General features: G+C 42.8%; 1 pseudogene; it reads left to right on the top strand.

Annotated features, from left to right (window-relative positions):
• The first annotated feature begins 280 nt into the window (after positions 1 to 280).
• Positions 281 to 1,260, top strand: LOC133227558 (vesicle transport protein USE1-like; annotated as a pseudogene).
• Positions 1,261 to 24,459: the final 23,199 nt, after the last annotated feature.

Below are 24,459 nucleotides of genomic sequence, written 5' to 3'. Positions count from 1 at the left end.
TTCAGCAGTACATGAACTGTGAACTTCCTGATGGTCAAGCTGGTTTTAGAAAAGAAAGAGGAACCAGAGATCAAATTGCCAACATCTGCTGGATCATGGAAAAAGCAAGAGAGTTCCAGAAAAGCATCTATTTCTGCTTTATTGACTATGCCAAAGCCTTTGACTGTATGCATCACAATAAACTGTGGAAAATTCTGAAAGAGATGGGAATACCAGACCACCTGACCTGCCTCTTGAGAAACCTGTATGCAGGTCAGGAAACAACAGTTAGAACTGGACATGGAACAACAGACTGCTTCCAAATAGGAGAAGGAGTTCAGCCTCACCCCTTGTTGGCTCTGATCTCTCTAAGCAGGATGTAGGGGTTGGGGGAAGGACTGGGCTAACACCCCCCACTTTTTGTCCCCAGTACGTGGGAGCTCTCGAGGACATGCTGCAGGCCCTGAAAGCACAGGCAAGGTGAGTGCAAGCAGCCACAAGTGGTTCAAAATTGAGTCTCCTACTGGAGACCAAGTTCCCGCTAAGAACCTCCCCTCAACTGGGCACAGTAGGCTTTCCTTTTCCTCTTCTCCCCTTCCAGCAAACCGGCTTCCGAGGTGCTCAATGAATATTCTCGGAAGGTAGATTTTCCGAAGGGAATGCTGCAGGCAGAGAAACTGACCTCCTCCTCAGAGAAGGCACTAGCCAACCAATTCCTGGCCCCTGGCCGAGTACCAACTACAGCCAGGGAACGGGTACCCGCTACGAAGACAGTGCACCTACAGTCATGGGCTCGGTACACCAGTGAGATGCGGAGTGAGCTGCTAGGCACAGACGCTAGTGAAGAGCCCGAACTGGATGTGAGGAAGAGAACTGGGGTGTCAGGGCCCACACCAAGGGATGAGAAGCAGTCAGCAGCCAAGCTAGACCTTGTCCTGCAGCGACACCAGAACCTCCAGGAGAAGCTGGCAGAGGAGATGCTCGGCCTGGCCCGGAGCCTCAAGACCAACACACTGGCTGCCCAGAGTGTCATCAAGAAGGACAACCAGACCCTGTCACACCACTCAAGATGGCCGACCAGAACCTGGAAAAGCTGAAGACGGAATCCGAGCGGCTGGAGCAGCACACACAGAAGTCGGTCAACTGGCTGCTCTGGGCCATGCTCATAGTCGTCTGCTTCATCTACATCAGCATGATCCTCTTCATCCGCATCATGCCCAAACTCAAATAAAGACTTGGCCTGGCCTGTGGAAAAAAAAAAAGGAAAAGGAGTTCGTCAAGGCTGTATATTGTCACCCTGCTTATTTAACTTCTATGCAGAGTACATGATGAGAAATGCTGGGCTGGAAGAAGCACAAGCTGGAATAAAGATTGCTGGAAGAAATATCAATAACCTCAGATATGCAGATGACACCACCCTTATGGCAGAAAGTAAAGAGGAACTACAAAGCCTCTTGATGAAAGTGAAAGAGGAAAGTGAAAAAGTTGGCTTAAAGCTCAACATTCAGAAAACGAAGATCATGGCATCTGGTCCCATCACTTCATGGGAAATAGATGGGGAAACAGTGGAAACAGTGTCATACTTCATTTTTTGGGGCTCCAAAATCACTGCAGATGGTGACTACCGCCATGAAATTAAAAGACGCCTACTCCTTGGAAGGAAAGTTATGACCAACCTAGATAATGTATTCAAAAGCAGAGACATTACTTTGCCAACAAAGGTCTGTCTAGTCAAGGCTATGGTTTTTCCAGTGGTCATGTATGGATCTGAGAGTTGGACTGTGAAGAAAGCTGAGCACCGAAGAATTGATGCTTTTGAACTGTGGTGTTGGAGAAGACTCTTGAGAGTCCCTTGGACTGCAAAGAGATCCAACCAGTTCATTTTGAAGGAGCTCAGCCCTGGGATTTCTTTGGAAGGAATGATGCTAAAGCTGAAACTGCAGTACTTTGGCCACCTCATGTGAAGAGTTAACTCATTGGAAAAGACCCTGATGCTGGGAGGGATTGGGGGCAGGAGGAGAAGGGGATGACAGAGGATGAGATGGTTGGATGGCATCACTGACTCGATGGACGTGAGTCTGAGTGAACTCCGGGAGTTGGTGATGTACAGGGAGGCCTGGTGTGCTGCGTTCATGGGTCGCAAAGAGTTGGACACGACTGAGTGACTGAACTGAACTGACAAGCAACAAAACATGTATTGAGTGATGTCCAGATTTCCACAGCTTTTCTCCTGGGGGCACTTTGCAGTCCACATCTGATGCTGGGCTGAGAGAACTCAAGCAGAAAGCACAGTGTTACTGGGTAGAGAATTCCATGGGCTGAGTTTGGGGCTCCCAAAAGTAGCAAGGATTTGAGGGGAGGAACCCACAAAAGAAGGGAGACACCCCAAATATCTACTTGTAAATTCTCTTAAGATTATGGCTAATCCCTGAATTGTGTATGTTGTTGTTTTTCAGTCCCTAAGTCATGTGCGACTCTGTGACCCCAGGAACTGCTGCACTCTAGGCTTTGCTGTCCTTCACTATCTCCCTGAGTTTGCTCAAACTCATGTCCATTGAGTCAGTGATGCCATCCAACCATCTCATCCTCTGTCACCTCCTTCTCCTCTTGCCTTCAATCTTTGCTAGGCTCAGGGTCTTTTCCAATGAGTTGGCTCTTCGCATTAGTTCAGTTCAGTTCATTTCAGTCACTCAGTCGTGTCCGACTCTTTGGGACCCCATGAATCACAGCACACCAGGCCTCCCTGTACATCACCAACTCCCAGAGTTCACTCAGACTCATGTCCATCGAGTCAGTGATGCCATCCAGCCATCTCATCCTCTGTCGTCCCCTTCTCCTCCTGCCCCCAATCCCTCCCAGCATCAGGGTCTTTTCCAATGAGTCAACTCTTTACATGAGGTGGCCAAAGTACTGGAGTTTCAGCTTTAGCATCAGTCCTTCCAAAGAAATCCCAGGGCTGATCTCCTTCAGAATGGACTGGTTGGATCTCCTTGCAGTCCAAGGGACTCTCAAGAGTCTTCTCCAACACCACAGTTCAAAAGCATCAATTCTTCGGTGCTCAGCTTTCTTCACAGTCCAACTCTCAGATCCATACATGACCACTGGAAAAACCATAGCCTTGACTAGATGTACCTTTGTTGACAAAATAATGTCTCTGCTTTTGAAAATGCTATCTAGGTTGGTCATAACTTTCCTTTCAAGGAGTAAGTGTCTTTTAATTTCATGGCTGCAGTCACCATCTGCAGTGATTCAGGTGGCCAAAATAATTGTGTATAATAAGAGCAACTTCAAGATGCTAAGAAGAAAACAACTGAAAGTCTAGAAGAGCTGAGCAAAAAAACGTATTTCCTGCACACTACTGTTGGGGGAATAGAGTTCAAGTTTGAGTCCTACAAAATTAGAGGGCTTAGACATTAAGTAAAGGCTTTCTGGGAATATGTTGTAAAAAATGATCATACCAAACATCCCTAAGATCAAGGTGACAAGCCAGCAAACTGAACTGTCTATGAAACCAAATCAACATTCATAAGAGAAAGACAATGGAGGCAAGTCTCTATAATGCATTATGTAGATTGCTGTGTATATAACCAAAAACTACTGCACATTAATAAAAATGGGTAGAGGTAACCCATAATCAAGGGAAGAGAGCAACCAACAGAAACAATCTCTGAGATGTTAGAATTAGCAAGCTAAAACTTTGAAAAAGCTCTGGTAAATATGTGTAAGGACTTAAAGTAGAAAAATAATGTCATAATAATCTCAACAGAGAAATAAAAACTGTGAAAACAGTCAAATGAAAATTCTGAAATTTAGGGTGATCATATCTGAAATATTATTTTCAGTGGATGAATGTAAGAAGATATTGAAAAATAAAAAGTTAATGAACTTGCACAGAGTCATAACATTTCATTAGGTAAGAGCCTAAGCTCTGGAGCAAGGCTGTCTTGCTCAAATTCTGCCTCTGTCTTTTAAAAGCTGTGTGACCTTGGGAAAGTAACTTAACTACTCTGTGCCTGTTTCCTCTGCTTTAAAATGGTGATACAGCCTGAGGACTAATTGAGTTAACAATTGAGAATAAGTTGAATTAAAATTGTAAAGTGCTTAGCACAGTACCTTAATAAAAGCTAATTTTCCTTAAAAAAAAAAAAAAGTTAATGAACTTGAAGACATGTCAGTAGAAATGCACCCTGAGAGGAAGAGAGAAAAAGAATTGAAATGTGAGCAGAGCTTCAGAGACACGCAGGGCAGGATCGAGAGGTCTAGTATGACATAATTGGAGTCCCTATAGGCAAGGGGAGCAAGAATGGGGTGAAAAAAACCTTGAAGAAATAATGACTGAAATTTTCCACATTTGGTGAAAAAAATTAGCTCACAGATCTACAAGCTCAAAAAACTACTGATGTAAGAAGTAATAAGGATGAACCTCAAAAACACAATGTTAGGAGGAAAAATCCAGACCAAGAGGAATCCACACTATGAGTTTATTTGTATAAAGTTCTAGAACAGGCTGAAGTAATCTATGATGACAAAGAGAGCAAGAGAGCAACGTTTGCCTGTGGCCGGGGGGGGGGTGGGGTGGGGTGGGGTGGGGGGGGGAGCGGTTGGGAGAATAACAGTAAAAATGAGGGAACTTTCTGTGTTAATGAAAATGTTCCATATCTTGGTTGTGGTAATGGTTACACAGGAGAATATATTTATCATTACTCCTCAAATTTTACATATGCTTACAGCCTTTGCATTTCACTCCTCAACAAAAAGGGAACTAATTTTTCTTAAATTCAGTTCTGTGCTAAATGTGTGAATACAGCCCATTCTGGTGTTAAAACCAGCATCGGTGATAACAAAGAGGAAATGGTGCTTTGCTGTAACTTACTCCTTGATGAAAGGTTCCACATGGAACCTGGTATCTTACATCAAGATATACAACAGTTTCCTTCTGCTAAAAATTCCAAAAATAATGAAGAGTATTATTTCAAGCATCTCTGATTTTCCTAAATGAAATCAGCCCTGAATATTCATTGGAAGGACTGATGCTGTAGCTGAAGCTCCAATACTTTGGCCACCTGATGTGAAGAGAAGACTCATTAGAAAAGACCCTGATGCTGGGAAAGATTGAGAGCAGCAGGAGAAGGGGATGACAGAAGATGAGACGGTTGAATGGCAACACTGACTCAATGCGTTTGAGCAAACTCTGGGAGGTAGTAAAGGACAGAGAAGACTGGCGTTCTGCAGTCCATGGGACTGCAAAGAGTGGGAAACAATTGAGGGACTGGACAACAACTTGAGAATTTCTTAGTAGTATATATATAAAACAACTGAGCTATGGTGAATTCCCTGGCTCTCCAGAGGTTAGGACTCTGTGCTTTCACTGCCAAGGGTGTGGGGTCAATCCTCAGTCAGGGAAGTGAGATCCTGCAAGTTGTGTGGTATGGTGGAAAAAAAAAAGCCCCCAGAAAACTGAAAAGGGAAATGGCAGCTGTGGTCCAGCCGGACACGGTGGCATCTTGAGTTGAAACTAAGTTGCTTCCCTTTGAAAGGACTGCATTTATATACATTAGGATCATAGTCTCTCCCTTTCCCAAGTGAGCCTGCTCTGTAAGTAACCTCTGATGTGTGTCTCTCAGTAATGCTGACCAACTGGAAACTGAATAAAATGCCTTCTCAAAATAGACAACTAAAGCCATATTCTAAAAATGACATACATCTGCCTTAGCACATGCAGAATTTTTAATAACTGCTTCTTCCAAACGGTCAAAGTTGAGTCCTGCCAGAGCTGAGGCAGAACAATTAAGCTTAAGAAGCTCCTGGTGCTTCAAGATGGCGGCTGCACCAACAGCTTCTCGTCACGACCCATGGACTTCTTCACGTCTTCTGCTTGTCTCTTCGTTTTCCACAATCAAGGACTTTGAAGTCTGAAGTTGTAGAATTAGAACATCTCTGTGTTATTAGAACCTACTGAGATCCAGACAGGACCCTGGCCACCTCCCTTAACTGATAGATGAAGATCAAGAGTCAGATGAACACCCATGAGGACCCAAGTTAGGTACCCTTGGATCTAGCCTGGTTCATCTAGTTACTATAGATTTACTTCGATTTCAGCCCAAGTCAGAGAAGGCAATGGCAACCCACTCCAGTACTCTTGCCTGGAAAATCCCATGGATGGCGGAGCCTGGTGGGCTGCAGTCCATGGGGTCGCACAGAGTCGGACATGACTGAAGCGAGTTAGTAGCAGCAGCAGCAGCCCAAGTGGTCTCTTGGAACCCTGTGCTTCCAAGAGCAAGGGCTTCAAGGCATAAGGAAAGAGGGCTCATCCATGTACACTGTCAAGGTAGACCCCCATCCCCACTCTGAGGGTCTGAAACTAAGCTTTACTTACTGGATTACATCCCTATTTTGCCTCCAAATTCAGCCTGGGATCTTGGGCCAATTATACATTGAATGCAGGCAGATATGGAAGGGCAGAAAACATACAAATCAGAACCACAATAATACTTTTGGGGGAGGTCTTCCTTCTTCTCATTTCTAAATAAAGATAGGAAGCATTTACCTGCAAGGGCAAGGTGATGTGACAAATCCTTATACTTTTGCAGCTTTCTATCCTCTCATAACTTCTATTACAGCATTTCCCATTTTATACTTTCCTGTATCAGCACAAATTCTTGCGAGAGACTGTCAAGTGAGATTATCTTATTCTGGAATCAAGACTAATGCTCAAAGCAGAGAACAAACAAACAAACAAAAACCCACTAAGCACTTCACATTCTAAATAGACTCCAGCCCCTGTAGAATGGGCTACTCACAGCCCCAGGGGGATTACTGAAAAGGCAAAAGTCCAAATAGCCCAAACCAAGAGGCATTCTCACTTTCAACAAGGTAAAGGGAAGCCCAGGGAGAAGAAAGTCATCCACTCCATAGGGTGTGCAGTGCCTGTTGAGAATGGTGATTTTCCCTCCCTTCCCTGCTGAAGATGGAAAGGAAATGCATCTATTTCACAGAGAAGGGGGCAGAAGAGGATGAGATAGTTGGATGGCATCACTGACTCAATGGACTCAATGAGTTTGAGCAAGCTCTGGGAGACAGTGAAGGACAGAGGAGCATAGCATGCTACAGTCCTTGGGGTCACAAAGAGTCAGAAATGACTTTGCAACTGAACAACAGCAACCCCAAACTAAGAGAGCTCCAAGAGAACTTAATAAGGAAACCTGTAACAAAGGAAAACTGACATCTCCCTCCTCAACTAGGAGCCTACTGAGCTGAAGCCCTGCCCCACTCATTCCCTTTGGTATTTCATATTTCAATGGTTTTTCTTTTATAGAAAATATGCATAATAAAATATACATAACATAGCACTTACCACCTTCACCATTTTAAAGTACAGTTCTGTGCCATTAAATAACATTCAAACAGCTCTGCAAACCATTACCAACAGCAGTCCTCAGTCATATTGACAGGCATGTACTGGTTTCTGGATCACCCAGGTAATGTCACTCACATTGCAAGAGAGATGTGGGGAGAGGGTTCTGGGAATCTAGGAACTGAATGTCCTTGACAGCCCCCCCACTCTGCTGGAAGGAGAGAAGTGCCTGTCATAAGCACTCTCAGATTTGGCAGAGAACTTGAACCAAAAAAAGAGACTGATGCTGAATTCTGGTCTTTTGAAGGCAGGAGGCTGGTTATCTGCCTTGGGAAGGCCTGAAAACTGTGGGACAGAGGGTCTGAGGGGCAAAATGCCAGAAAATCAGCATGTTGAGAATTAGTGTTCTTAAGAAAGAACACCTGGGGAGTTGTTGGGTAGTTCCATGCAAAGGAACATGGAAGGACAGGGATGAGTGGAAGGACAGAGCCACAAAGCCTCTCAGGCAGCCAGCAGGGTAAGAAAATGGTGATCCCAACCCATGGAAGATTCGCTCAAATTATGAGACATGACTTCTCCTTAAAGGGATCTCCTCAGGGACAGAGGCACCAGGTGAAACCTGCATGGAAACCACATCAGTAAAGTCCACTGCTGCTGCTGCTGCTAAGTCACATCAGTTGTGCCTGACTCTGTGTGACCCCATAGATGGCAGCCCACCAGGCTCCCCATCCCTGTGATTCTCCAGGCAAGAACACTGGAGTGGGTTGCCATTTCCTTCTCCAACGCATGAAAGTGAAAAGTGAAAGGGAAGTCGCTCAGTTGTGTCTGACTCTTAGCGACCCCATGGACTGCAGCCCACCAGGCTCCTCTGTCCATGGGATTTTCCAGGCAAGAGTACTGGAGTGGGGTGCCACTGCCTTCTCCAATAGCATCAGACTAAATAGGATTGACCACTGTTTCTCCAGTCTTCTCCCTACTCTAAATACTAAAGCTACTAGGACTGAACAGAAATATAAAGAGCAGGTACTCCCAAGCCAGACAACATCTTTCTTGGGCTGACTTGAAATGAAGATATGAGTCATGGGAACCAGTGGATACAGCTGGGAATTCAGAGTCAGACACTGATGTCTGTGGTCAACTGATTTTGAAAAGGGTGCTAAGATGGTATAATGCGGAGAGCCCTTTGGGTCCAGCTTTTCTTTTATTTATGTATTAAAATTTATATTTTCAGTACATTAAATTTACTCATAAAAGCATTCTAAAAATGTAATTTTTTTCCTTTTTAACAAAATATAATAAAATATAAAACCCCCCAAAACAGAATACTTGACATTTATAATTCAAAATCAAATTAGCAGAATATTAAATATTTACAAAGCTGTATTGACTATGCCAAAGCCTTTGACTGTGTGGATCACAATAAACTGTGGAAAATTCTGAGAGATGGGAATACCAGACCACCTGATCTGCCTCTTGAGAAATTTGTATGCAGGTCAGGAAGCAACAGTTAGAACTGGACATGGAACAACAGACTGGTTCCAAATAGGAAAAGGAGTTTGTCAAGGCTGTATATTGTCACCCTGCTTATTTAACTTCTATGCAGAGTACATCATGAGAAACGCTGGGCTGGAAGAAGCACAAGCTGGAATCAAGATTGCTGGGAGAAATATCAATAAGCTCAGATATGCAGATGACACCACCCTTATGGCAGAAAGTAAAGAGGAACTCAAAAGCCTCTTGATGAAAGTGAAAGTGGAGAGTGACAAAGTTGGCTTAAAGCTCAACATTCAGAAAACAAAGATCATGGCATCTGGTCCCATCACTTCATGGAAAATAGATGGGGAAACAGTGGAAACAGTGTCAGACTTTATTTTTTTGGGCTCCAAAATCACTGCAGATGGTGATTGCAGCCATGAAATTAAAAGACGCTTACTCCTTGGAAGAAAAGTTATGACCAATGTAGATAGCATATTCAAAAGCAGAGACATTACTTTGCCAACAAAGGTCCGTCTAGTCAAGGCTATGGTTTTTCCAGTGGTCATGTATGGATCTGAGAGTTGGACTGTGAAGAAGGCTGAGCATCGAAGAATTGATGCTTTTGAAGTGTGGTGTTGGAGAAGACTCTTGAGAGTCCCTTGGACTGCAAGGAGATCCAACCAGTCCATTCTGAAGGAGATCAGCCCTGGGATTTCTTTGAAAGGAATGATGCTAAAGCTGAAACTCCAATATTTTGGCCACCTCATGCGAAGAGTTGACTCATTGGAAAAGACTCTGATGCTGGGAGGGATTGGGGGCAAGAGGAGAAGGGGACGACAGAGGATGAGATGGCTGGATGGCATCACTGACTCGATGGACGTGAATCTGAGTGAACTCCGGGAGTTGGTGATGGACAGGGAGGCCTGGCGTGCTGCGATTCATGGGGTCGCAAAGAGTCAGACATGACTGAGCGACTGATCTGATCTGATCTAATCTCTTAAAAATATTTATGAAGTTACATGCAGTTTTATAGACTTGACATAAAAGAATAGCTCAAAAAAATGGGAGAATTTTTCCTTCTCCTAAATGAAAATGTGTCCAATAGAAGCTATGAGGATTTTTGAGTACACAAGGCCTTTTATTTATTTATTTTTTAGTTTTTTTTAAATTTTTTAAATATAAATTTATTTATTTTAATTGGAGGCTAATTACTTTACAATATTGTATTGGTTTTGCCATATATCAACCTGAATATTTATTTTTTAAAATTTATTTTATTTATTTATTTTTGGCTGTGCTGGGTCTTCATTGCTGTGCAAGGGCTTTCTCTAGTTGTGGCGAGTGGGGGCTACCCTCTAGCTGCAGTGTGAGGACTTTTCATTTCATTCTATGCTTATTGCAGAGCATAGACTGTAGAGCTCAGGCTTCAACAGTTGTGGTGAGGGGGCTCAGTAGTTCTAATGCACAGGCTTATTTGCCCAAGACATATAGACTCTTCCCAGAGCAGGGATCGAACTCTTGTCCTCTGCATCAGCAGGCAGATTCTTAACCACTAGACCACCAGGGAAGTCCTGAGAGTTTCTTGTTTTGTGCTGTTTTGTTCTTCCCAATTTAACATCTTTCTTATATATCATTCAGAGTTTTCTTTCTTCTTGAATCAGTTTAATAATGTATGTCTTTCTAGAAATTTGTACATAATATAAAAGTTACCTAATTTGTTGGCATATGGTTTTTTTTAAAAATAGTATTCTCCTTTGTGCTATTATTATTATATATAATTCATCTATATATGTTGCAGACCTAATGACACAATGCTATACTTATTAATTTATGTAATTTTATGTTTATTAAAGAAGTTGACAAAAGAAAAAAGAAATGAAATTTTGAAACAAACAATGACCTGATTTTGAGTCCAAAAGAAAATGCTTTCTAAAAGATCAAAACTGATTCTTTTTTTAATATTTATTTTTACTTGGCCCCACTAGGTCTTAGTTGTGTTATGAAGGACACTTCATATTTGGTGTGCCATGTGGGATCTAGTTCTTTGACCAGGGATTGAACCCAGGCCACTTGCATGGGAGTGCAGAGTCTTAGCCACTGGACCACCAGGGCAGTTCCCAGGCTGATTCTTTAACACTGAAATTGGTTTGTTCTAACAACGATGACCAGAAAGTTGTGGGATCTTGATAAAATTTTAAAGAATGATTGTCCAATGGAGAAAAGGAATCTTGTTAGAAGTAATATTTCAAGAATTCACATTTATGCTCCAACAAGGTATAATTTCTCAATAAACCTACTACAAGGTGGGTGGGGGTGTGCTGGCTGAGAAATAAGACTGCTGGAAAACAGTAGTGACCAGGAAACAAATAAAGATTGTGTTTCAATCCAGTGCAACAGAAAACCTCTGAAGGGTGTGATTAAGTCAGGGTACTAGAATGACAGTAATGTAAAGCATTGTAAAGGAGAGGTGAGAGAAACGGAAAACCTATTGGGAGGTGCTATTTTTATTCTAGCAAAAATGATAAAGATCTGAATCATACCAAAATGAGTGAATGAATGCTAAGTTGCTTCAGTTGTATCTGAATTTGTAGCCCACCAGGCTCCTCTGTCCATAGGAGGGAAAAAACCAAGAGGAGGTAGAAATGACAGACTTGAGAACAAATTAAAAGTAGGAGTTTAGAGAGAATGTGTGGTCTAAGAAAAAGTCTAGGCATTTGGCTTGGTTGAGTGGACAGATGACAGTGATCTATCTCTTTAAGAGAAGAAATATAGACACAGAGAACATTTCTTTGTGTATTAAGATGATGACCAAAAGTTCCATGAATGTAGGATTATGTATATCTTGTGCATATAGTAGATACTATTTGTTGAACAAATATGCTTAATTTGGGGCAAGTCTGGAATGAGATGTTCATGGCAGAACCAAGTAGATATGGCTTGTGGAGAGTTGGATATGATGGTCTTAGAGTTTCAGCTCAGTTCAGTTCAGTTCAGTTGCTCAGTCATGTCCGACTCTTTGTGACCCATTGAATCACAGCACGCCAGGCCTCCCTGTACATCACCAACTCCCAGAGTCCACTCAGACTAACGTCCATCGAGTCGGTGATGCCATCCAGCCATCTCATCCTCCGTCGTCCCCTTCTACTCCTGCCCCCAATCCCTCCCAGCATCAGAGTCTTTTCCAATGAGTCAACACTGCATAAGGTTGCCAAAGTACTGGAGTTTCAGCTTTAGCATCAGTCCTTCCAAAGAAATCCCAGGGCTGATCCCCTTCAGAATGGACTGGTTGGATCTCCTTGCAGTCCAAGGGACTCTCAAGAGTCTTATCTAACACCACAGTTCAAAAGCATCAATTCTTTGGTGCTCAGCTTTCTTCACAGTCCAACTCTCACATCCATACATGACCACTGGAAAAACTATAGCCTTGACTAGACGGACCTTTGTTGGCAAGGTAATGTCTCTGCTTCTCAATATGCTATCTATGTTGGTCATAACTTTTCTTCCAAGGAGTAAGCATCTTTTAATTTTATGGCTGCAGTCACCATCTGCAATGATTTTGGAGCCCCAAACAATAAAGTCTGATACTGTTTCCACTGTTTCCCCATCTATTTCCCATGAAGTGATGGGACTGGATGCCATTATCTTAGTTTTCTGAATGTTGAGCTTTAAGCCAACTTTTTCACTCTCCACTTTCAGTTTCATCAAGAGGCTTTTGAGTTCCTCTTCACTTTCTGCAATAAGGGTGGTGTCATCTGCATATCTGAGGTTATTGATATTTCTCCCGGCAATCTTGATTCCAGCTTGTGCTTCTTCCAGCCCAGCGTTTCTCATGATGTACTCCGCATATAAGTTAAATAAGCAGGGCGACAATATACAGCCGTGACGTACTCCTTTTCCTATTTGGAACCAGTCTGTTGTTCCATGTCCAGTTCTAACTGTTGCTTCCTGACCTGCATACAGGTGTCTCAAGAGGCAGATCAGGTGGTCTGGCATTCCCATCTCTTTCAGAATTTTCCACAGTTTATTGTGATGCATACAGTCAAAGGCTTTAGCATAGTCAATAAAGCAGAAATAGATGTTTTCCTGGAACTCTCTTGCTTTTTCGATGATCCAGCAGATGTTGGCAATCTGGTCTCTGGTTCCTCTGCCTTTTCTAAAACCAGCTTGTATATCTGGAAGTTCACGGTTCACGTATTGCTGAAGCCTAGCTTGGAGAATTTTGAGCACTACTTTACTAGCATGTGAGATAAGTACAATTGTGCAGTAGTTTGAGCATTCTTTGGCATTGCTTTTCTTTGGGATTGGAATGAAAACGGACCTTTTCCAGTCCTGTGGCCACTGCTGAGTTTTCCAAATTTGCTGGCATATTGAGTGCAGCACTTTCACACCATCATCTTTTAGGATTTGAAATAGCTCAACTGGAATTCCATCACCTCCACTAGCTTTGTTCATAGTGATGCTATCTAAGGCCCACTTGACTTCACATTCCAGGATGTCTGGCTCTAGGTGAGTGATCACACCATCGTGATTGTCTTGGTCGTGAAGATCTTTTTTGTACAGTTCTTCTGTGTATTCCTGCCACCTCTTAATATCATCTGCTTCTGTTAGGTCCATACCATTTCTGTCCTTTATTGAGCCCATCTTTGCATGAAATGTTCCCCTGGTATCTCTAATTTTCTTGAAGAGATCTCTCGTCTTTCCCATTCTGTTGTTTTCCTCTATTTCGTTGGATTGATCACTGAGGAAGACTTTGTTATCTCTCATTGCTATTCTTTGGAACTTTGCATTCAGAGGCTTATATCTTTCCTTTTCTCCTTTGCTTTTTGCTTCTCTTCTTTTCACAGCTATTTTTAAGGCCTCCTCAGACAGCCATTTTGCTTTTTTGCATTTCTTTTCCATGGGGATGGTCTTAATCCCTGTCTCCTGTACAATGTCACGAACTTCTGTCCATAGTTCATCAGGCACTCTATCTATCAAATCTAGTCCCTTAAATCTATTTCTCACTTCCACTGTATAATCATAAGGGATTTGATTTAGGTCATACCTGAATGGTTTAGTGGTTGTCCCTACTTTCTTCAATTTAAGTCTGAATTTGGTAATAAGGAGTTCATGATCTGAGCCACAGTCAGCTCCTGGTCTTGTTTTTGTTGACTGTCTAGAGCTTCTCCATCTTTGGCATCTAAACACCTAAACATCTCTTAGAGTTTAGGATATGGCAAAAGAGATTTAAGACAATCGGTGAATATATGTTTGTGGATAAAGGAGCACCAAGGTCAGAAACTTGGGGAAGAACAGTATTTCCAGAGCTGGACAAAAGGACAGAAGCTGTCAAATAGAAGAGGTCAGAGAGAATCCTGAGAAGCCAGTGGAAAGTGGAATCTTAAAATCCACTGGAAGCTTAGAAGACTAAGCTTCCAGGAAGGAGTGGTCAGAAATGGTAAATGCTACAGAAAGGTCTAGTGAGATAAGAACTGGACAGTTCTGACTGGTGTAGAAAGCCTTTGGGAATATTAGAAATAGCAATTTCAGTGCCGGGTTGGGAGCAGACGCCAAATTGCCATGAGTTGAGAAAGGGAGGTATAGAAATAGAGGCTGTCAACGTTGACTGATGAAGTTTAAATTCAAAGGGGAGCATGAGGGCAGGATGTTAGCATAGTGGTTGTAGATGGAATTGGGGGGGTGGTGGTGCAGTTAGAAGAATGGGGAGAGAGTGTGGCACAGAAAGACAAACCAACATAGATATGGTGCTCGGTTTTCTGGTTACTGGTAGCCACTGAGAATGTTCATAGATTGGGAGGGGGGTGGCAGGGAGGAGCCATCAGTAGGGGAGAGATTGAAGCCATTGGAGGAAAAGGATAACAAATAGAAAAGAACAGAGAAGAGACTCAAGGTTATGGGATCAAGAACATAAGTAATGGAGTTAGTCTGCAAGATGAAGAGCTAAGTGTGGATACAAGAGAAAGCCTCCTTCTCAACTGGAAGAGCAGCACCCATATTTCAGAGAGGTGAAGAGCAAATGAGATCTTTGCTGTTGTTTAGTCTCTAAGTTGTGTCCAACTCTTCTGAGATCTCATGGCCTGTAGCCAGCTAGGGTCCTTCATCCCTGGGATTTCCCAGGCAAGAGTACTGGAGCGCATTGCCATTTCCTTCTTCAGGGGATCTTCCTGGTCCAGGGATCAAAGCAGCATCTCTTGCATTGGCAGATGGATTCTTTACTGCTGAGCCATCCTGGAAGCTCCAAGTGAGGTCTACTTTTAGCTGATGACTGACTAGGTACTCAGAAAAACTTTTCACAAAATAATAACTAAATCTTGAAGAACAATCAACCCTACTGTTTTGAGACATCAATGGGAGATTCTCAAATTATGCAATTTCATAAGAACAAAAACTTGCACTGCAGTCCAGAAGAAGAAGTAGCTGTAGCTTGTGTCCCACACAAAGCTGCAAGGTTGTCTGAGGTTGGTGCCTAGTTCACCACTGGAAAATTAAGTTTTGTGTCAGGGAGAAAAAGGTAAATTTTAAGACTTCCAACACTGAGAAAGACCTGCAGAAGAGAATGAAATAGTTCCAGGCCAGTGGCATGTCCTGTCTTCCAACTTAAAGAATGAGTGATTTCCCTCTGAAGCAGAGCTTTACAGCCTCCAACTTAAATACCCAGCACCCACATTTTCAGACCAAAGCAAGTACAAAATTCTAAGCAAAGTTTATCAAACTAAACCCATAAGTTAATATACAGCTAAATACTAATACAAGTTAATTTGTATTAATTTGTTAATACAAGCTAATATGTATTATGGATAGTGTCTCTTTATTGTCAGGCTCTTCCTGACCACAAATGAATGGTTGTGGTGGCAGTTTCAGTCACTAAGTCATGTCCAATTCTTTGTGACCCCATGAACTGTGGCTAGTCAGGCTCCTCTATCCATAGGATTTCCCAGGCAAGAATACTGGAATGGGTTGCCATTTCCTTCTCCAGGCAATCTTCCTGACCCAGGAATTGGACTTGTGTCTCCTGCATTGCAGGCAGATTCTTTCACTGCTGAGCCACCTTACATCATTACAGTCAACTGTGTCATGGCCTGTTAAGAACAATATTACATAGGAACCTGGAGTGTTAGGTCCAGGAATCAAGGCAAATTGGAAGTGATCAAACAGGAGATGGCAAGAGTGAACATCAGCATTTTAGGAATCAGTGAACTAAAATGGACTGGAATGGGTGAATTTAACTCAGATGACTGTTATATCTATTTCTGTGGGCAACAATCCCTTAGAATAAATGGAGTAGCCCTCATAGTCAACAAAAGACTCCGAAATACAGTATTTGGAAGCAAGCTCAAAAAAGACAGAATGATATCTGTTCATTTCCAAGGCAAATCACTCAATATCACAGTAATCCAAGTCTATGCCCCAACCAGTAATGCTGAAGAAGCTGAAGGTGAATGGTTCTATGAAGACCTACAAGACGTTCTAGAACTAACACCCCCAAAAGATATCCTTTTCATTATAGGGAACTGGAATGCAAAAGTAGAAAGTCAAGAAACACTTGGAGTAACAGGCAAATTTGGCCTTGGAGTACACAATGAAGCAGGTCAAAGGCTAAAAGAGTTTTGCCAACAGAATGCACTGGTCATTGCAAATATCCTCTTCCAACAACACAAGAGATGACTCTACACATGGACATCACCAGATGCTCAAATCTAAAATCAGATTGATTATATTCTTTGCAGCCAAAGATGGAGAAGCTCTATACAGTAAGCAAAAACAAGACCAGGAGCTGACTATGGCTCAGATCATGAATTCCTTATTGCAAAATTCAGGCTTAAATTGAAGAAAGTAGGGAAAACCACTAGACCATTCAGGAATGATCTAAATCAAATCCCTTATGATTATACAGTGGAAGTGACAAGCAGATTCAAGGGATTAGATCTGATAGACTAGTGCCTGAAGAACTATGGATAGAGGTTCATGACATTGTATAGGAGGCAGTGATCAAGACCATTCTCAAGAAAAAGAAATTCAAAAAGGCAAAATGGTTGTCTGAGGAGGCCTTACAAATAGCTGAGAAAAGAAGAGAAGCTAAAGGCAAAGGAAAAAAGGAAAGATATACCCATTTGAATGAAGAGTTCCAAAGAATAGAAAGAAAGGTTAAGAAAGCCTTCCTCAGTGATCAATGCAAAGACATAGAGGAAAACAATAGAATGGGAAAGACTGGAGATCTCTTCAAGAAAATTAGAGATAGCAAGGGAAGATTTCATGCAAATATGGGCACAATAAAGGACAGAAATGTTATAGACCTAACAGAAGCAGAAGTTATTAAGAAGAGGTGGCAAGAATACACAGAAGAAGTATATAAAAAAGATCTTCATGACCTAGATAACCACAATGGTGTGATCACTCACCTAGAGCCAGACATCCTGGAATGCAAAGTCAAGAGGGCCTTAGGAAGCATCACTATGAAAAAAGCTAGTGGAGGCGATGTGATTACAGCTGAGCGATTTAAAATCCTAAAAGATGATGCTGTGAAAGTGCTGCACTCAATATGCCAGCAAATTTGGATAACCCAGCAGTGGCCACAGGACTGGAAAAGGTCAGTTTTCATTCTAATCCCAAAGAAAGGCAATGCCAAAGAATGCTCAAACTATTGCACAATTGCACTCATCTCACACACTAGCAAAGTAATGCTCAAGATTCTTCAAGCCAGGCTTCAATAATACATGGACCATGAATGTTCAGATGTTCAAGCTTGTTTTAGAAAAGGCAGAGGAACCAGAAATCAAATTCCCAACATCCATTGGATCATCAAAAAAGCAAGACAGTTTCAGAGAAACATCTGCTTCTGTTTTATTGACTATGCGAAAAGCTTTGACTGTGTAGATCACCACAAACTGTGGAAAATTCTGAAAGAGAAGGGACTACTAGACCACCTGACCTGCCTCCTGAGAAATCTATATGCAGGTCAAGAAGCAGTAGTTAGAACTGGACATGGAACAAGAGATTGGTTCCAATTAAGGAAAGGAGTATGTCAAAGCTGTATACTGTCACCCTGCTTATTTAACTTCTATGCAGAGTACATCATGAGAAATGCTGGGCTGGATGAAACACAATCTGGAATCAAGATTTCCAGGAGAAACATCAATAACCTCAGATATGCAGATGACACCACCCTTATGGTAGAAGGTGAAGAAGAACTAAAGAGCTTCTTGATGAAAGTGAAAGAGGGGAGTGAAAAATTTTGCGTAAAACTCAACATTGAGAAAGCTAAGCTCATGGCATCTGGTCCCATCACTTCATGGCAAACAGACAGTGAAACAATGAAAACAGTGAGAGACTTTATTTTCTTGGGCTCCAAAAGCACTACAGATGATGGCTGCAGCCATGAAATTAAAAGATGCTTGCTTCTTGAAAGAAAAGCTATGGCCAAACTAGAGAGCATATTAAAAAGCAGAGATATTACTTTGCCAACAAAGGTTCATCTAGTCAAAGCTATGGCTTTTTCCAGTAGTCATGTATGGATGTGAGAGTTGGACTGCAAAGAAAGCTGAGTGCCGAAGAATTAATGCTTTTGAACTGTGGTGTTGGAGAAGACTCTTGAGAGTCCCTTGGACTGCAAGGAGATCCAACCGGTCCATCCTAAAGAAGTCAGTCCTGAATTTTCATTGGAAGGACTAAGGCTGGAGCTGAAACTCCAATACTTTGGTCACCTGATGCGAAGAGCTGACTCATTGGAAAAGACCCTGATGCTGGGCAAAATTGAAGGTAGGAGGAGAAGGGGACAACAGAGTTTGAGATGGTTGGATGTCATCACCAACTTGATGGACATGAGTTTGAGTAGGCTTCAGGAGTTGGTGATGGAGAGGGAAGCCTGGTGTGCTTCAGTCCATGGGGTTGCAGAGTCAGACAGTACTGAGTGACTGAACTGAACAGAACTGATAGTGACTAGGCTTGTTGTGGGGGTCAATTGCAATATAGGAAAATACAGAATCATTATTTTGTACAACTGAAACTCATACAGTGTTGTATGTCAATGAGACTTCAATAAAAAAGACAATATACAACAGCTATAAGATTGACAAGGAATTAAAAGATTTGAGCAGCACTATAAACCAACACAATCCAGCAGGCATCTATAAAACACTAAACATTCTTCTCAAGGGCACATAAGATTTTTTAAAAGTAGGTCATACATTAGACCATAAACAAGTCTCAATAGATTTATAGGAATTGAAGTCATACAAAGTCTCTTCTCTGACCACAATGAATGAAATTAGGAATCAATGAGGAATGAATAGTTGGAAAATGCTTAATTGGGCGTCTCTTGTGGTTCAGTTGGTAAAGAATCCGCCTGCAATGCGGGAGACCTGGGTTCAGTCCCTGGGTTGGGAAGATGCCCTGGAGAAGGGAAAGGCTACCCACTCCAGTATTCTGGCCTGGAGAATTCCATGGACTGTGTGGTCCATGGGGTCACAAAGAGTAGCACATGACTGAGCGACTTTCACACATTCATGTAGAAATTAAACAACACACTCTAAAAGAGAAAAAAAAAAGTGAGCCAAAAAATTAGAATAGAAATTAAAATATACTTTTAAATGAATGGAAATGAAAATACAACATACTAAAAGATATAGAATGAGTGAAATTTAAAAATGTCCTATTTCTTTATCCTCTTCTTCCAGTGTCTTCGCTCTCTCTACTGGTGGCTCCTTCCTCAGTCAATGAACATTCTCAGTGGCTACCAATAACCAGAAAACTATGCAACATATCTATGTTGGTTTGTCTTTCTTTGCCATACCCTGTCACCACCCTTCTAATTGCCCTCTCTCCACAACTGCTCGGAGAAGGCAATGGCACCCCACTCCAGTACTCTTGCCTGGAAAATCCCATGGATGGAGGAGCCTGGTAGGCTGCAGTCCATGGGGTCGCTAAGAGTCGGACATGACTGAGCGACTTCACTTTCACTTTTCACTTTTCACTTTCATGCATTGGAGAAGGACATGGCAACCCACTCCAGTGTTCTTGCCTGGAGAATCCCAGGGATGGAGGAGCCTGTGGGCTGCCGTCTATGGGGTCACACAGAGTCAGACACGACTGAAGCGACTTAGCAGCAGTAGCAGTAGCCACAACTGCTATGTGAACATTCTGCCTTCAGGTTCCCCTTTGAATTCAAAACTTCTTAAAACAGTCAACATTGAGAGCCTCCATTTCTCCACCTCCCTGCACACATCCCTCCCTGTATTCACAATCCTCTATTCTCACATGACTTTGAACTGTAATAAAGATTCAGTAGCACTTGGATTATCATGTGAATTGAACTACAATAAAGAGTGGGTCAAGGAGTACAACTGAAAAGCTGAGATCTCTGCCAGGATCACCTTGCCTTGAGTGGCAACAAACCAACCAGAACATCCATTTCTCTTCTGTGGGGAAGCAGTGGCCCTGCCATCTCTCTCTGGAAGTATTCACTTTTCTCCTGGTCACATCTGGCTCCAGCTTTAAATACCCTCTGGATTCATTCTGGTGTGGGAACATCTTTGCCATAAGGCACATGGTGTCCTTTTTGTATACAGTGTCATTCTGTTACCAAGTCCAAGCTCACTGTGCTTGCTGCCCGACAGGTCAGTAAATCCGAGAGGAGGTGTTCAGGCAAGGAATACGACTTTATTCAGAAAGCTGGCTGACCGCACGGATGGCAGACTAATGTCTCAAAGTAACCATCTTGTCAGGGTTTGGATGCCAGGTTCTTTTATAGAACCAGAAAGAGAAGCAATGAGGAACTAAAGTCAAGAAGCAGAATAAAGAGGGAGAGGCAGTGAGGAAAGAAAGTAAAAAGGGCCATCAGCCTTGCAAAATATCCCCTGAAAGGGCTAGCCTTTGGAAAGGGTGTGTTAATATCTTCTTTTCTTTGCAGCCATTCACAGGTGTGCAGGGTCAGATTATCTCTCTATGAGCTGAACAAAGGCTCTTTAGTTTAACAGTCAGGCAGAGGGGCAGGGTCTTTTGAGGCAAATCTTTATATATGATTCTGATAACAACAGCAATGAGAAGCAAGACAAAGAAACAGCTCCAGCACGGAGTCAGAATTGGTTCTTCTCGGCAACACCACCACCCCCAATCTCTTCACTCCCCAAAATGCCACCAACACAAGGTTCCATATAGAGCAGACTGTGACTAAAAATGTCAAATACTGGAAAGAGCTTACCCCACAACATTGCCGATAATTTAAAATCAAAGAGGAAATTCTAGAAGTACTTGGCCATATTTTCACCTAGATTTTTCCCCAGGGCTCCTTCCTGAGAGGAGCCCATCAGGTGTTTTTTTTTTTTTTTTTTAATTTATTTTTATCTGGAGGATAATTGCTTCCCAGATGGTGCTAGTGGTAAATAGTCACCTGCCAATGGAGGAGGCCCAGTGACTCGGGTTTGATCCCTGGATCAGGAAGATCCCTGGAGTAGGAAATGGCAATCCACTCGAGTATTCTTGCCTGGAGAATTCCATGGACAGAGGATCCTGGTGGGCTACAGTCCATGGGGCTGCAAAAAGTTGGGCACAACTGAGCAACTGAGCACACACACACAATTGCTCTACAGTACTGTGTTGGTTTTTGCTGAACAACAACTTGAATCGGCCATAAGTGTATATGTGTCCTTTCCCTCTTGAACCTCCCTCCCGCTCTCTCCCTCCCACATCAGGTTTTGACCTCATCTTTTCTGAGGCCCTTTGCACCCCCCCCCCACATTCCTCTGATCTCTTTGGCAGAGCCTTGCATGGTCTCATGGTTACCCATCTTCTCTCCCATGCCATGCCTACCTTGGTGCTGCACTTAAGCTTCCCTGCGGTCTCCTTGAGAGCAACTCCAGACCTGGTTATTGAAGTAACACTGTTGTTATTCTGATATGGCTGGTAAAGAAGAGTTTGCTGGGGAACTCTATAAAACCTAAGGTTGCATTCTTTGGAAGAAAAATAAGTCTTTTTATACCCTCTCATGCTGGCCCTCCTGGACGATAGCCATTCATCCATCACAGTAGTGGAGAATCCAGCTCTGGAGGTGGAAGGTGGGGAAGGCCTACCTGTGTGTGATGCCAGGAGCAAGGAAGCATGGAAAAATGAGAGGGAAAGCACACCTGGATGCGAGAAAACACATGTTTCCAAAGTTAAGCAAAACAGAGTGAGACCCATTCTTGCTGAAATAAAACCCCAGTTGCACCATACAACCATTTCCTCCTTATTACATAAGTTTCCAAGTTACTTTCATCAGACTGGCACTTGGCCAATGCAAGAACAAGCACGAGGATCTCCCCGAGACTGTTCCTGGGATGTGAACAATGGGGACGACTCTCAATGTTTCTGGAACCTCCCTGTCAGGGATGCTGATTGATTGGCGGAAGGCAGGAGGAGCAGAGGATGCCAGAATCGATTGCAGATTTGCCAGAGATGCGTCGGCTTGTCGATGATGTTGTGCAGCAACTTATGTTGAATTTGAAATGGTAAATGTCATATGAAAGTGTAAGTGATTTATATGTAAGACTACAGGTGCACTTAAAATCTGCAGTGTAATGACACGAGATACCAACAGATGGCATGTTTTGTGGTAATTACCACAGAGGAAAACCAAAAAGACAAAACACCTTGAAGAAAGAAATAACTGTTTGAGAGCAATTAGCTGCAAAGCATGAACCATTTTCCCTCCTTGCTCCCTCTCCCAATTTTTAGAACATTCAGTCCCTCTATCAACCTTTGTACTTTAATTAACAAAAACCAGAGCAATCAAAAGTCGGTCTGTTCTCTGCTACACTTTGCAGACTCACAAAACACCATCCAGCAAAATGCAGAAGGCCTTGCTAAAGGCAGAGGGGAAGAACAAAACAGAATATTCAAGGTGAGTTCTAAACTCTAGCTCAACTGCCTATGCACGGGGCAACCTATTTCCAAACAGCTAATCTTCTGTGTGATTTTTTAAAAAATAGAAGCATTGAAGTGTTTTACTTCCCTTGCTAGGCTTGTTAACAAGAACAAAACAAGTTCAGAGGCAAGAAATCAGAAGTTGGCCACACACCTGGCTTCTCTAGTCTTCAGTCCCCGCTGTACTCCTCCACTGTGGAGCCTGCTTAGACCTAATGATTCCTTTACTCCAGTCTGTTGACGAGACTTGAAGCTACATCCTCACTGCCCTCCCAGTGGCTCTGGGATTTGCTCTTGGTTTTCCTGCATGAATTCTAAGAGGTTTCTGTAGCTGTTTGACCTCTGGATTGGCTGCTTACACTTGGCTCATGTATTTTAATCTTCTGGCCCTGTCTACCTTTCATGTTCCCCATGCTATCTTCTCTTTGATTCTTTCACCTTAGAATCCCTGTAGGGATTCCCTGGTGGCTCAGTGGTAAAGAATCTGCCTGCCAATGCAGAGGATGCAGGAGATGTGGGTTCGATTCCTGAATTCAAGGGCAGATTCTCTGGAGAAGGGAACGGCGACCCACTCCAGTACTCTTGCTTGGGAAATCCCATGGACAGAGGAGCCTGGTGGGCTATAGTCCATGGAGTTAGAATCGGACATGACTGATCAACTAAACAACAACAATTATCTTCACTACTTTTTACACCTTTATTACTCTTTAATTATATGTTCTTATACCATAGTCTGCAAACTAACTTTCAGTGCAGAGTTCACTTCTTCACAGCACAGTTTGTTTCCCCAGTCAATATCCGCCCTCACTTTCTACAAGCCATCTTGACACTTGTGCACAAAGCCAGGATCTCTCTCCTCTGGCCGTAATGAAACATCAGAGAGAACAAGTCTAAATTATTCTTGCCCATCAGTAAGAGGCACTGCATTTTTCATTTAACAAAATGGAAACATAGGTTTCATACCAGAGCAAAGTGCATGTTCCACATACTTTTAGTCCCCTACATTCCAACAAGTTCCATTCTGAGGATGTGTTCCTAAGTCTAATTGGCTTATAAGTCTGACAAAGTTAGCCTAGGTACCCAACTAACACAACCGGCCATATAGTACTGTAGGTTTATAATACTTTTCACACAAATAATACATTAAAAAAATGAAGAAAAAATTTAAATTAATTAATTTTGGTTGCTCTGGGTCTTCGTTGCTGCACGTGGGCTTTCTCTAGTTGCAGTGAGCAGGGCCTCCTCTTCATTGTGGTACACAGGCTTCTCATGGCGGTGGCTTCTCTTGCTGTGGAGCACGGGCTCTAGGCACACGAGCTTCAGGAGTTGCAGCTCGCAGCCTCAGTAGTTGCGGCTCCCAGGCTCTAGAGTAGGCTCTAGGCATTCAGATTTCAGTAGTGCAAGCATGTGGGCTCAATATTTGTGGCTTGCAGGCTCTGGAGCGCAGGCTCAGTGTTTGTGGTGCACAGACTTAGTTGCTCCGTGGCCTGTGGGATCTTCCTGGACTAGAGATCGACCCCATGTCTCTTGCCCTGGCAGGTGGAATCCTTTCCACTGGACTACCAGGGAAGTCCCAGGGACACTTCTTTAGAAGCAATATTGTTACCATCTGTAAGTGAGGGATAAACTGATAATAGAACCACTAGTAGGGAATAGGGTAGTAACACCTACCGAGGCCTACCTAGGCCATTGATGTACATATGTGTCATCTTTCCCCCTCATCACCTCAATGGCAAGATCACTTGGTGACTGCC

Source organism: Bos javanicus, chromosome 16, assembly GCF_032452875.1.
Source record: "Bos javanicus breed banteng chromosome 16, ARS-OSU_banteng_1.0, whole genome shotgun sequence".
Taxonomy (NCBI): domain Eukaryota; kingdom Metazoa; phylum Chordata; class Mammalia; order Artiodactyla; family Bovidae; genus Bos; species Bos javanicus.
The sequence above is the reverse complement of the archived record's forward strand: the minus strand, read 5'-3'. Positions and strand labels throughout refer to the sequence as shown.